We start from the raw sequence: 16520 nt of genomic DNA, 5'->3' as shown, positions 1-16520 counted from the left end.
ATAGAAGAGAGTCTTAGAGCAGGAGTTTGTAACAGTCACTGATGTGAGAGCTTTGTCAGTGTGCAATTATAAAAGTACATGTTGATCCGTGTTAAAAGAGCAATTAGCATTTGTGCGCTTCCCGTCTCTCCTCCAGCTACAAACCACACACTGTCTAAACAGTAATAATGGTTTTAAGTTAATCTGACACACTAAGCGTGGATGAATTGTGGAGTGTCGAAGCTTCGACCGCTGAAGTCGACCGTAATTACAGTGTTTCTCACGACTCCTCTCCGTGGTGTAAAGGAGCAGATGCTGGCTCTCAGGTCTGCGGCTGAGTTTCCGTGGAAGTCGTGCTCCGGCCCATGACTGCCAATTTGGAGCTGTTAGTCAGCGGCCGTCGTTCAGAGTGGACTTATGTAAGAGGCCCCAGCGGACTCCAAAAAGCAACAAGCACTGGGCTCTACCCAGCATTCCTCAGAGGTGCCTGGCTGTTCCCCCCGTTCATGTGAACTGAGAGGAATCCACTTAAAGCAACAGGGAAGTGGATCTGCAGTCTCACATTCAGGCCACTGTCCTTTTCCCAGTGGACAAGAATGAAGTGTGTCCACACCTCTTTCAGCTGTTTGACCTCTGTCACGGCCAATAACTACTCTTACTGGTGGAGAGTTGTTTGAATGCTGAGCACATTTAATAAACCGTGACTCATAAATGCAGTTCCACACAACAGGATATATTCCTGTTGGGCAGTTAGACATACACAAATATTCAATCATGTAATTAAATAGCTTTAGTATCAGTATCCTAGACACAGTTACTGTTTGTTTATGTTCATACCTGAGAACAGCATTTCTATTGTCCAAAATACACACAAGAATCCCCTCCCTTTTCATGGGTGGTTTGGCCCATTTCAAATCAAGAATAAACTGATCCACTGTCTGATGATCAAATAACACATTTATCTCTGGAAATTAGTAAAAAAAAAAAACCTCTACCCTCTAATTTATTTGAAAGTCTCTGTTTTACTCCTGAGCAGCGTCACAGACGACTCTTTTAAGGATTATAGGAAATAATGACCTTAAAGGGTGGTTTGGCCCATTTCAAATCAAGAATAAACTGATCCACCGTCTGATGATCAAATAACACATTTATCTCTGGAAATTAGTAAAAAAAAAAACCTCTACCCTCTAATGTATTTGAAAGTCTCTGTTTTACTCCTGAGCAGCGTCACAGACGACTCTTTTAAGGATTATAGGAAATAATGACCTTAAAGGGTGGTTTGGCCCATTTCAAATCAAGAATAAACTGATCCACTGTCTGATGGTCAAATAACACATTTATCTCTGGAAATTAGTAAAAAAAAAAAACTTCTTTATTTTTGGGTTAAGTGGCCCTTTAATATTGCAACTGATTTCCTTCATGTACCATCAGTGCTACTCAAGCTTCCGCTGGTGGTACGTGGAGGAAAATCAGAAATAAAAACAAAAACAATATGGCCATTTTAGAAAATGTCAGTAAAAACATGTAAAATTTTGAATGAATAATGACGTAGGTCAATCTCACAACCAATCCAGTTTTGAGGCTATTTGTTATTATTATTGTTGTTATTATTAGCAGTAGTAGTATTGTCATTATTAGTAAAATTGATTTTGATATAATTTTATATCAACAAACAATGCTACTGCGTGTATAAATGACATCGTAGTACTATAAACATGTCCTGTCTAAAACTATTTTCACCCCAACCGGCCTCGACACATCTTTGAGTCTGGTTCAGTCAGAGATTTCTTCGTGTTAGAAAGGACTTTTCTTTATCTCTCCACTAGTACAATGTTCATTGTGTAAACTATTGGTTTCTTCTCTTCTCTCTATATAATATTGTGAAGTGCCAAATTACAACATACATTATGTTGTAATTTGGCGCTGGTAAACACAACCCCATCTGAACCCACATGCCTTTGGACAGAGCTACATTAGCTTTTACCTCAGTCTTTATGCTAAGCTAAGCTAGGCTAACAATCTTCTGCCTATAGCTTCACATTTAATGTGCTAAAATATTGTATCATCACATTCTGACAGAGAGGGTAAACTGTAAAACCCAGTGACCATAACTGAACTTGACAAGATAAGAATCTGTGTGATTTCGTATAATTTCATCTAATCTTCCTTAACAGAATCCATAATAAGTGACAATGCTGGATATTGAGCTGTTATACTTATGTAACACAAACACGTGTCAGGTGTCAGCAGACCATCTGCCTCTGGCTTTGTTCCAGGGAATTTTCAAACACGGCGAACTGCTGAGTTCAGGGGGTTGTGGAGGGGGGGTTGTGGGTCTGGGAGGGGGGTCAGGGTGAATACTGGACTGAAGGGTGAGAGGTCACACGGCTGCTAAATGGAATCACCTATTGCCAGCACAGCATTAGTCAGCCGTGGCCACAGGCGTAAGCTCAAACCTCTGCAGCCGTTCAACAAAGAACACAATACGTCAAAAGAACCTCAGCCCCAGTTTGTGCCTCATCATCACACTTGAGCTAGAGCACTAGATGAAGATTGGTGATCATTTTTGTTAATTTTTTATATTTACAAAAAACAAATAAACCTACAGGATGTGGGATAAAACACAGTGAATAGTGAGTTTTTGTTTGTTGTTATCTCAAGTGGTGTAATGTTAATGTTTCTCATCTTGTCGCAGGGTGCAGCTGATCGTCTTTGCTTGATTAATAATGACTTTATTCTCGTAATATTACAACTTTTTTCTCGTAATAATATTACGTCATTTTTCTCATAGTTTATGACTTTATTCTCATAATGTTACGACTTTTTTCTCATAGTTTATGACTTTATTCTCATAATGTTACGACTTTATTCTCGCAATGTTACAACAACTTTATTCTCATAATGTTACAACAGTTTCATATGTCATAATTCACAGTTTTTAGATGAACTGATTTGCTTAATGAGTCATAATGAAATCTCAGGGGATGATCAGAAAATCATCACTGTGTTGTTATACTAGGGCCATTTCTCTTTCAGAAACAACACTGAAATTGACATCTTTTATTGCATTTTGTTGGTATATTTGCAATTTAGACACTAAAATAAAGTGTTTAAAAAAAATACAGGGTGTGGCTTTGGAGTCCACTCTCTTCTGTCAAAAGAAGGATTGACAGAGACGGTGAAAGTCAACACAATCAGTGACCTTTGTTTGGAGAGAAAGTCCACTGTGACACATAAGTATGGCCCCATTTACAGAACAAAGACTGGGGGTTTCACTCTTAATATACAAGTCAGGAACTGGACCCGATGTTATTGGAGGATCAAAATGAAAGTGTTAATCCGACAAAGATGAGAATCAGTAAATACCACAATAATAGAAAAGTATGTCTGCAGGAAAATGTGCTGGTTTCATGTAAAGGTTGTTGTTGAAGTAATTGTTTTCTGGACGATTGATTGTTCTGATTGATTAGACTTACTTTTGCAGTGGCGTCAACATGTGGTTCTGGGGCTGGTGGTTTGGTGAAATGCTGACTTGTCACTTTCAGGTGGAAGTGAATCAAAAAACAGCGTTGACTTTTTCAGTTGGCAAAAAGCTGTCGAACAACATGTTTGCTGACTCAGATTTGATTGACTTCCGTTACATGACAATTTCCTTATTCTTATACCTTTTCTTTTATGCTGCATGTATGTACAACTACACTATATCTCTGTTTAAAGGCTGTATTATTATAATCTCTATGTGCTTTCGGTATTCAGTGTCACCACAAAGTCATTTCTAAGGCTAAAAGTACAGTAACTTCATGGAAATCCACCAGAGTCACTGACTCAATAATCTTTAGACTTAACTGCAGAAATGTCCTGTCCCACACGTCTCCCAGAGGCCTTTAATTCTGCCCACAAAAGACCTGTGCGTCTTAAAGAGAGATTAGGAGGGCTGGAATGTTAACCCACTCCATGGTGAGGATGACGGAGGTGATGATCATCAGTGGAGGGAGTCCTAAAATCCTTAATCCCATACTAATATTGCCACAGTATAGTGCCACCAATACTCCACGATACATGTAATACAACATTTTACCATCAATATCTAGTGTGAATGAAAAAAAAGCCTCTCTATTAAAAAAAGAAAAAAAAAACCTCCAACAGATTTATTCCCAAAACAAGAGAAGATAATTTTTTTTACTAATTTCCAGAGATAAATGTGTTATTTGATCATCAGACAGTGGATCAGTTTATTCGTGATTTGAAATGGGCCAAACCACCCTTTAAGGTCATTATTTCCTATAATCCTTAAGAGAGTCGTCTGTGACGCCGCTCAGGAGTAAAACAGAGACTTTCAAATAAATTGAAAGCCTGGTTCGTTAAATTGAAGAAGCTTCTCGTATGAATCCACTTAAAATCCCCGCTGACAGCTGGTACCATCAAAATTTTATGAATCCATGTTAAATCCAAAATGTAATTCGTCAACACAGATGGTGCAGCTGTAAGATGATTTATAAATGCTGCTAAATGTGGCGCTGAGCATGAAAAAAGTACCGTTATGAATATAAATAGAATATGAGAGGTTTCATACAGTTAATATAGAACGGAGAAGATGATGAGTTACAGGAGAACAGGAGTGCAATGAGCGAGTGTTTCCTAAGTGTTGGGTTAATGTTTCACGCAGAGCTTGTACTGTACTCTCATTCTTCTCTTTCTCTCTCTCTGTCTCTGCAGCCGCTCAGACTTTGATCACAGCTGAGTTGAGTGGGTTCAGCCAGAAGTAATGAATTCTTCCTCTGACACACGGAGGAGCGCAAACAAAAGAGGGACATCCACTTCAGGCATCAAACCTCTCGTCAACCCCCCCATGCAGAGATTATGCAATCTACATACAGTTAAAGATAAGTGGCATCTTTTTTAACACCTGTTATGAGCTATGTTAAACATTATCAGAAACTTCATCACTCACTGACGACTCGTTACATCCAGGAGATCTGAAGTTAAATATTAGCAGGCTGATTTTATTTTAATTTTATGTACAGTCACCTGATTGGATGTTTTTTTTTTGCATTACCCCACAATAGCCTGTTATGGACAAATTAAAGTAAAATCTTTAGAGGTTTAGAAGGCTACAATGACTTTTTTGTCAAAATGTGGACGAAATGCTAACCTATGACTTTTTTGTCAAAATTTAGACGACATACTAACCTATGACTTTTTTGTCAAAATTTGGACGACATAGTAAAGTATGACTTTTTTGTCAAAATTTGGACGACATACTATAGTATGACTTTTTTGTCAAAATTTGGACGACATAGTAAAGTATGACTTTTTTGTCAATTTTTTGAAGACATACTATAGTATGACTTTTTTGTCAATTTTTTGAAGACATACTATAGTATGACTTTTTTGTCTCATTTTGGACCACATACTATAGTATGACTTTTTTGTCTCATTTTGGACGACATACTATAGTATGACTTTTTTGTCAAAATTTGGACGACATAGTAAAGTATTACTTTTTTGTGTCATTTTGGACGACATACTAAAGTATGACTCTTTTGATCATTTTTTGAAGACATACTATACTATGATTTTTTTGTCAAAATTTGGACGACATAATAAAGTAAAAATGAAACAAAAAAGTCATAGTATAGTATGTCGTCCAAATTTTGACAAAAAAGTCATACTTTAGTATGTCGCCCAAATTTTGACAAAAAAGTCATACTTTACTATGTATTCCAAAAATATACAAAAAAGTCATACTTTAGTATGTCGTCCCAATTTTGGCAAAAAAGTCATACTTTAGTATGTTGTCAAAAATTAGACAAAAAAGTCATACTTTAGTATGTCGTCCCAATTTTGGCAAAAATCATACTTTATTATGTCGTCCAAAATGAGACAAAAAAGTCATACTTTAGTATGTCGTCCAAAATGTGACAAAAATGTCATACTTTACTATGTATTCCCAAAATGTACAAAAAAGTCATAGTATAGTATGTCGTCCAAAAATGGTCAAAAGAGGCATACTATTGTATGTCGTCCAAATTTTGACAAAAAGTCATAGGTTAGTATGTCGTCCCAATTTTGGCAAAAAAGTCATACTTTAGTATGTCGCCCAAATTTTGACAAAAAAGTCATACTTTTGTATGTCGTCCAAATTTTGACAAAAAAGTCATAGGTTAGTATGTTGTCCAAATTGTGACAAAAAAGTCATAGGTTAGTATGTTGTCCAAATTGTGACAAAAAAGTCATACTTTAGTATGTCGTCCAAAAATTGACAAAAAAGTCATAGTTTACTATGTCGTCCAAATTTTGACAAAAAAGTCATAGGTTAGTATGTCACCCAAATTTTGACAAAAAAGTCATACTTTCGTATGTCGTCCCAATTCTGGCAAAAAGGTCATATATTAGTATGTCGCCCAAAATTTGGCTAAAAAGTCATACTTTATTATATTGCCCAAATTTAGACAAAAAAAGTCATAGGTTAGTATGTCGTCCCGATTTTGGCAAAAAAGTCATACTTTACTATGTTGTCGAAAATTTAACGAAAAGTCATACTTTAGTATGTCGTCCAAAAATGGACAAAAAAGTCATACTTTAGTATGTCGTCCAAAAATGGACAAAAAAGTCATACTATATAGTATGTCGTCCAAAAATGATCAAAAAAGTCATACTAAAGTATGTCGTCCAAAATGTGACAAAAAAGTCATACTATAGTATGTCGTCCAAAATGTGACAAAAAGTCATACTATAGTATGTCTTCCAAAAATGGTCAAAAGAGTCGTCCAAAATGAGACAAAAAAGTCATACTATAGCATGTCGTCCAAAAATAGAAAAAAAGTCATACTTTAGTATGGCGTCCAAATTTTGACAAAAAAGTCATAGGTTAGTATGTCGTCCCAATATTGGCAAAAAAGTCATACTTAAGTATGTCGTCCAAAATGTGACAAAAATGTCATACTTTACTATGTATTCCCAAAATGTACAAAAAAGTCATAGTATAGTATGTCGTCCAAAAATGGTCAAAAGAGGCATACTATTGTATGTCGTCCAAATTTTGACAAAAAGTCATAGGTTCGTATGTTGTCCCAATTTTGGCAAAAAAGTCATACTTTAGTATGTCGCCCAAATTTTGACAAAAAAGTCATACTTTTGTATGTCGTCCAAATTTTGACAAAAAAGTCATAGGTTAGTATGTTGTCCAAATTGTGACAAAAAAGTCATACTTTAGTATGTCGTCCAAAAATTGACAAAAAAGTCATAGTTTACTATGTCGTCCAAATTTTGACAAAAAAGTCAAAGGTTAGTATGTCACCCAAATTTTGACAAAAAATTCATACTTTAGTATGTCGTCCCAATTCTGGCAAAAAGTTCATACTTTAGTATGTCGCCCAAAATTTGGCTAAAAAGTCATACTTTATTATATTGCCCAAATTTAGACAAAAAAAGTCATAGGTTAGTATGTCGTCCCGATTTTGGCAAAAAAGTCATACTTTACTATGTTGTCGAAAATTTAACAAAAAGTCATACTTTAGTATGTTGTCCAAAAATGGACAAAAAAGTCATACTATATAGTATGGCGTCCAAATTTTGACAAAAAAGTCATAGGTTAGTATGTCGTCCAAAATTTGACGAGAAGTCATACTTTAGTATGTCGTCCAAAAATGGACAAAAAAGTCATACTATATAGTATGTATTCCAAAAATATACAAAAAAGTCATACTTTAGTATGTCGTCCCAATTTTGGCAAAAAAGTCATACTTTAGTATGTTGTCAAAAATTAGACAAAAAAGTCATACTTTAGTATGTCGTCCCAATTTTGGCAAAAAATCATACTTTATTATGTCGTCCAAAATGAGACAAAAAAGTCATACTTTAGTATGTCGTCCAAAATGTGACAAAAATGTCATACTTTACTATGTATTCCCAAAATGTACAAAAAAGTCATAGTATAGTATGTCGTCCAAAAATGGTCAAAAGAGGCATACTATTGTATGTCGTCCAAATTTTGACAAAAAGTCATAGGTTAGTATGTCGTCCCAATTTTGGCAAAAAAGTCATACTTTAGTATGTCGCCCAAATTTTGACAAAAAAGTCATACTTTTGTATGTCGTCCAAATTTTGACAAAAAAGTCATAGGTTAGTATGTTGTCCAAATTGTGACAAAAAAGTCATAGGTTAGTATGTTGTCCAAATTGTGACAAAAAAGTCATACTTTAGTATGTCGTCCAAAAATTGACAAAAAAGTCATAGTTTACTATGTCGTCCAAATTTTGACAAAAAAGTCATAGGTTAGTATGTCACCCAAATTTTGACAAAAAAGTCATACTTTCGTATGTCGTCCCAATTCTGGCAAAAAGGTCATATATTAGTATGTCGCCCAAAATTTGGCTAAAAAGTCATACTTTATTATATTGCCCAAATTTAGACAAAAAAAGTCATAGGTTAGTATGTCGTCCCGATTTTGGCAAAAAAGTCATACTTTACTATGTTGTCGAAAATTTAACGAAAAGTCATACTTTAGTATGTCGTCCAAAAATGGACAAAAAAGTCATACTTTAGTATGTCGTCCAAAAATGGACAAAAAAGTCATACTATATAGTATGTCGTCCAAAAATGATCAAAAAAGTCATACTAAAGTATGTCGTCCAAAATGTGACAAAAAAGTCATACTATAGTATGTCGTCCAAAATGTGACAAAAAGTCATACTATAGTATGTCTTCCAAAAATGGTCAAAAGAGTCGTCCAAAATGAGACAAAAAAGTCATACTATAGCATGTCGTCCAAAAATAGAAAAAAAGTCATACTTTAGTATGGCGTCCAAATTTTGACAAAAAAGTCATAGGTTAGTATGTCGTCCCAATATTGGCAAAAAAGTCATACTTAAGTATGTCGTCCAAAATGTGACAAAAATGTCATACTTTACTATGTATTCCCAAAATGTACAAAAAAGTCATAGTATAGTATGTCGTCCAAAAATGGTCAAAAGAGGCATACTATTGTATGTCGTCCAAATTTTGACAAAAAGTCATAGGTTCGTATGTTGTCCCAATTTTGGCAAAAAAGTCATACTTTAGTATGTCGCCCAAATTTTGACAAAAAAGTCATACTTTTGTATGTCGTCCAAATTTTGACAAAAAAGTCATAGGTTAGTATGTTGTCCAAATTGTGACAAAAAAGTCATACTTTAGTATGTCGTCCAAAAATTGACAAAAAAGTCATAGTTTACTATGTCGTCCAAATTTTGACAATTTGGTCCAAAAATGATCAAAAAAGTCATACTAAAGTATGTCGTCCAAAATGTGACAAAAAAGTCATACTATAGTATGTCGTCCAAAATGTGACAAAAAGTCATACTATAGTATGTCTTCCAAAAATGGTCAAAAGAGTCGTCCAAAATGAGACAAAAAAGTCATACTATAGCATGTCGTCCAAAAATAGAAAAAAAGTCATACTTTAGTATGGCGTCCAAATTTTGACAAAAAAGTCATAGGTTAGTATGTCGTCCCAATATTGGCAAAAAAGTCATACTTAAGTATGTCGTCCAAAATGTGACAAAAATGTCATACTTTACTATGTATTCCCAAAATGTACAAAAAAGTCATAGTATAGTATGTCGTCCAAAAATGGTCAAAAGAGGCATACTATTGTATGTCGTCCAAATTTTGACAAAAAGTCATAGGTTCGTATGTTGTCCCAATTTTGGCAAAAAAGTCATACTTTAGTATGTCGCCCAAATTTTGACAAAAAAGTCATACTCTTGTATGTCGTCCAAATTTTGACAAAAAAGTCATAGGTTAGTATGTTGTCCAAATTGTGACAAAAAAGTCATACTTTAGTATGTCGTCCAAAAATTGACAAAAAAGTCATAGTTTACTATGTCGTCCAAATTTTGACAAAAAAGTCTAAGGTTAGTATGTCACCCAAATTTTGACAAAAAATTCATACTTTAGTATGTCGTCCGAATTCTGGCAAAAAGTTCATACTTTAGTATGTCGCCCAAAATTTGGCTAAAAAGTCATACTTTATTATATTGCCCAAATTTAGACAAAAAAAGTCATAGGTTAGTATGTCGTCCCGATTTTGGCAAAAAAGTCATACTTTACTATGTTGTCGAAAATTTAACAAAAAGTCATACTTTAGTATGTTGTCCAAAAATGGACAAAAAAGTCATACTATATAGTATGGCGTTCAAATTTTGACAAAAAAGTCATAGGTTAGTATGTCGTCCAAAATTTGACGAGAAGTCATACTTTAGTATGTCGTCCAAAATGAGACAAAAAGTCATACTATAGTATGTCGTCCAAAAATGATCAAAAAAGTCATACTAAAGTATGTCGTCCAAAATGTGACAAATAAGTCATACTATAGTATGTCATCCAAAATGTGACAAAAATGTCATACTTTACTATGTTGTCCAAAAAAGGTCCAAAAAGGTAATACTAAATATATTAATAAAATTTGGCGACATACTATAGTATGACTTTTTTGTCTCATTTTGGACGACATAGTATAGTATGACTCTTTTGACCATTTTTGGACGACATACTATACTATGACTTTTATGTCTCATTTTGGACGACGTACTAAAGTATGACTTTTTGTCTCATTTTGGACGACATAATAAAGTATGACTTTTTTGCCAAAATTGGGACAACATACATCCGTATGACTTTTTTGTCAAAATTTGGACGACATAGTAAAGTATGACTTTTTTGTCTCATTTTGGACAACATACTAAAGTATGACTTTTTTGCCAAAATTGGGACAACATACTAACGTAAGACTTTTTTGTCAAAATTTGGACGATATACTATAGTATGACTTTTTTGTCAAAATTTGGACGACATGCTATAGTATGACTTTTTTGTCTCATTTTGAACGACTCTTTTGACCATTTTTGGAAGACATACTATAATATGACTTTTTTGTACATTTTTGGAATACATATTAAAGTATGACTTTTTTGTCTCATTTTGGACGACATACTAAAGTATGACTTTTTTGTCTCATTTTGGACGACATAATAAAGTATGACTTTTTTGCCAAAATTGGGACGACATACTAAAGTATGACTTTTTTGTCTCACTTTGGACGACATAATAAAGTATGACTTTTTTGTCTCATTTTGGACGACATACTAAAGTATGACTTTTTTGTCTCATTTTGGACAACATACTAAAGTATGACTTTTTTGCCAAAATTGGGACGACATACTAACCTATGACTTTTTGTCAAAATTTGGACGACATACTATAGTATGCCTCTTTTGACCATTTTTGGACGACATACTATACTATGACTTTTTTGTCCATTTTGGGAATACATAGTAAAGTATGACTTTTTTGTTTCATTTTGGAAGACATACTTACATATGACTTTTTTGTCTCATTTTGGACGACATACTCAAGTATGACTTTTTTGTCTCATTTTGGACAACATACTAAAGTATGACTTTTTTGCCAAAATTGGGACAACATACTAACCTAAGGCTTTTTTGTCAAAATTTGGACGATATACTATAGTATGACTTTTTTGTCAAAATTTGGACGATATACTATAGTATGACTTTTTTGTCAAAATTTGGACGACATGCTATAGTATGACTTTTTTGTCTCATTTTGAACGACTCTTTTGACCATTTTTGGAAGACATACTATAGTATGACTTTTTTGACCATTTTTGGACGACATACTATAGTATGCCTCTTTTGACCATTTTTGGACGACATACTATATACTATGACTTTTTTGTACATTTTTGGAATACATATTAAAGTATGACTTTTTTGTCTCATTTTGGACGACATAATAAAGTATGACTTTTTTGTCTCTTTTTTGAAGACATACTATACTATGACTTTTTTGTTTCATTTTGGAAGACATACTTACATATGACTTTTTTGTATATTTTTGGAATACATAGTAAAGTATGACTTTTTTGTCTCATTTTGGACAACATACTAAAGTATGACTTTTTTGCCAAAATTGGGACGACATACTAACCTATGACTTTTTTGTCAAAATTTGGACGACATACTCACCTTAGACTTTTTTGTCAAAATTTGGACGACATACTAACCTTAGACTTTTTTGTCAAAATTTGGACGACATACTATATAGTATGACTTTTTTGTCAAAATTTGGACGACATGCTATAGTATGATTTTTTGTCTCATTTTGGACGACTCCTTTGACCATTTTTGGAAGACATACTATAGTATGACTTTTTTGACCATTTTTGGACGACATACTGTAGTATGACTTTTTTTTACCATATTTGGACGACATAGTAAAGTATGACTTTTTTGACCATTTTTTGAAGACATACTATACTATGACTTTTTTGTATCATTTTGGAAGACATACTATACTATGACTTTTTTGTTTCATTTTGGAAGACATACTTACATATGACTTTTTTGTCTCATTTTGGACGACATACTAAAGTATGACTTTTTTGTCTCATTTTGGACAACATACTAAAGTATGACTTTTTTGCCAAAATTGGGACGACATACTAACCTATGACTTTTTTGTCAAAATTTGGACGACATACTAACCTTAGACTTTTTTGTCAAAATTTGGACGACATACTAACCTTAGACTTTTTTGTCAAAATTTGGATGACATACTAACCTTAGACTTTTTTGTCAAAATTTGGACCACATACTATATAGTATGACTTTTTTGTCAAAATTTGGACGACATGCTATAGTATGATTTTTTGTCTCATTTTGGACGACTCTTTTGACCATTTTTGGAAGACATACTATACTATGACTTTTTTTACCATTTTTGGACGACATACTATACTATGACTTTTTTGTAAATTTTTGGAATACATACTAAAGTATGACTTTTTAGTCAAAATTTGGACGACATACTAACCTATGACTTTGTCAAAATTTGGACGCCATACTAAAGTATGACTTTTTTTCTATTTTTGGACAACATACTAAAGTATTACTTTTTGGACCTTTTTTGGACAACATAGTAAAGTATGACTTTTTTGTCACATTTTGGACGACATACTTTAGTATGACTTTTTGTCTCATTTTGGACGACATAGTAAAGTATGACTTCTCGTCAAATTTTGGACGACATACTATAGTATGACTTTTTTTGTCACATTTTGGACGACATGCTATAGTATGACTTTTTGGTCTCATTTTGGACGACTCTTTTGACCATTTTTGGAAGACATACTATAGTATGACTTTTTTGTCATATTTTGGACGACATACTATAGTATGACTTTTTTGTCACATTTTGGACGACATACTTTAGTATGACTTTTTTGATCATTTTTGGACGACATACTTTAGTATGACTTTTTTGATCATTTTTGGACGACATACTATAGTATGACTTTTTTTGCCAAAATCGGGACGACATACTAACCTATGACTTTTTTTGTCTAAATTTGGGCAATATAATAAAGTATGACTTTTTTGTCACAATTTGGATGACATACTAACCTATGACTTTTTTGTCACAATTTGGATGACATACTAACCTATGACTTTTTTGTCAAAATTTGGACGACATACTAAACTATATCATGTCTGGCTCAGAGAGCAAGACAAAGGGGGGACCACACACTTTTAAAATAACTTGAATTTTATTTTTAAATATAACTCAAAACAACTTAATCAAGAAGTCTGTAATCTGTAACGTCAGTAATATGTGCTGTGTGGTTTGTAAGTGAGGTGTGGTGAGGATAAAACAAAGAAACAAACCAAATCCAAACAGGCAGCAAGTGTCAGAGAAAGAGAGAGAGTGTGGCTGAATGAGGAGCCAGCTAAACAATCTCAGCCCAGCCCATGATATCCAGTCATCAGCTCCATCCATCTGCCTGAAACGAGCCTGCAACAGAAAATCCAAGGATGACCAGAACAGAGAGAGGGTCGTCACACATACTAACCTATGACGTCAAAATTTGGACGACGGTTTCCGAGAATCTGAGAAGTTGCACATCAGAGCCAGTGAACGAGTTAAAATTATATTGAATTGCAACTTCTTTACTTGTAATTCTCTTGAAATTAAAATGAGAGTTGGTGTGAAAGCTTCAAGTTAACACTGTTGTGAACATGTTTGTGTCTAGGGTTTTGTTACACAACTGTCCAGATTGGGAACTCCTCTGCATTCTGTCGTGCATAACACAGAAGCTGCAAACACATTTGTGCTGTTACACAACGATCCTTTTGCTTTTCCGTCCTGCTGATGTCACCCTCCTCCTTCTGCTGCTGCTGATCACATGTCATCTCGTACAAATACCCAGCAAACACGTGCACGTTATTATGAGGATGTTTTGTCATAACTGACAAGTTATAAAGACAGCAGAGTCACTGCAGATGCTCCTCACAGAACACACAGCACGGTTACTGATCTGTTTTTGTTTTGCCCTCCTCGCCTACACACACTCACAGATATAGACACACATCTGCCTCGATGACATATGACTAATAACAGTGACTCACTGTAAATCAAGTTCTAATCATGAATATGATAACCGTTTTTAGCACAACTCAGTCACAGTCAGAAGTCGTGAGAGTAGGTTGAAGTAAAACTTATGTACAGTATGTTTACCTCCCTTTTTTCTCTTTGCTTCTCTATTATAGTCTTCACCTTGGACGTCATTTTTGGACGACATGTATGACTTTTTTGTCCATTTTTGGATGACATACTATAGTATGACTTTTTTGACCATTTTTGGACAGCATACTATATAGTATGACTTTTTTGACCATTTTTGGACGACATACTAAAGTATGACTTTTTTGTCCATTTTTGGGATGACATACTAACCTATGACTTTTTTGTCAAAATTTAGACAACATACTAAAGTATGACTTTTTTGTCAATATTTGGACGACATACTAAAGTATGACTTTTTTGTCAAAATTTGGACGACATAATAACCTATGACTTTTTTGTCAAAATTTGTACGACATACAATGACATGTAAACCATTACTTCACTACACTGTCAATGGCATCACATACTTTGACCCTATAAATTCTTATATAGATTACAGTTTCTGAGTGTCGGCTTATCAAACGGCTCAGACTGCAGATTCACTGACCTTAGTCCTCAGTCCCTTCCTTGTGAAATGTTATGCTAGACAAAGGCCAATGAAGAAAAGGGGACGTCAGCAAATCAGAGGGGTTTTTGTTCCACCACACTCATGTGATGTGTACTGAATTTCCTTCCCTATAGTCACACCAGAGGGCAGCTCTGCTGTCAGGCTAAATTCACACCCAGTCAAATGTTGTAGAACAAATCTGTTGCCGCTCATTACTTGTTTCCAGGAACTCACTCTCCTTCCTCCTGACATTTCTTGTAAAATTCTCCACCCTTTTATTTATCTACGTATATTATCTATATTTATTTATTAATCTTGCATTATATAAGGAAAAGAAAACGCAACTCTGGTCTCTATAAATCTGTTTATAAATAGCAGAAATAAACTTGTTTCTAATGTGTTATTTATACTAAATGTCATTACTTGAGTTCATTTACATGTGTTGCTCTTCACCTCCATCAAAAACCTAATATGTGTTTATAAATATTTTTTTATATTGTAACCTGTAACATGAAGTGTGACAGTTGTCTGGTTTTATTTATGTTTGCCAACATTACAAATCATATCATTTCAGTGCTGCAGATATACAACCCTGTATCTTTTCGACTTGTAAGACACATATGAAGAAAAGAAAAACCTCGTCAAGGATGTATGAAAGAAACTAAAGTCAAATGCAAATGTTTAAAACCTTTCTTCTCAAAGTGAAGCAGGGACACAGGAATGCTACAGAACTGTACATTGAGTTCACTCCACTTTAAATTGAATTTATTGTTTTGTTCCCGACGACCTGAAGCAACATTTAACTCGGATTAATCAACACAACAACAGAAAAGGAAACATTAAAAACAGGGAACAAAGACAAGTTTCCTAGAGCTTAACCATGACAGATTCAGTTTTTTTTATTTTTTATGCATCATGTGACCGTTACTCACATCACTTCAGTGTGGAGTGCACAACGTCTGACACGTGTGTATGAGTGTGTGTGAGTGTTGAGGTGGTACTCCTGTTGTGGGGACTTAAATTTGACAAAACACTCACATAATGGGGACTTCTCTTCTATATGGGGACATATCAAGTGCTCATAATGTAAATGATTACATTTTAAAGTGAAGACCTGTCATATTGTTAGGATGAGGTCAGAGTTAGGTTCATGTTGAGTTCAGGATTAGGGTTAGGCCTGTAGAAGTTAGGATTAAGGTTAGAGTGAGTTTCAAGGACATGAAGGTAGGGTAAGGTTAGTTTCCGTGGAATGTTATTATTGATACAGCAGGTGAGGCAGCTTGTTCTTTATTTGATCAAACTTTTCAGGCTTTTCATCTGGAGAATGTGAAGAAACAATAACATTCCCTCCCTCCACACACACCCACAGGCACATTGTTCTTCACCGTAAACCTGCAGAGCTCAGCTCGCACCTCCTGTGACGATTATTATCTCAACAAAATGTAGAAGAGCTGAGCAACTCATGGCG

Source organism: Solea solea, chromosome 17 (assembly GCF_958295425.1).
Source record: "Solea solea chromosome 17, fSolSol10.1, whole genome shotgun sequence".
In the NCBI taxonomy this organism is placed as follows: domain Eukaryota; kingdom Metazoa; phylum Chordata; class Actinopteri; order Pleuronectiformes; family Soleidae; genus Solea; species Solea solea.
Note: the sequence above shows the minus strand (reverse complement) of the source record.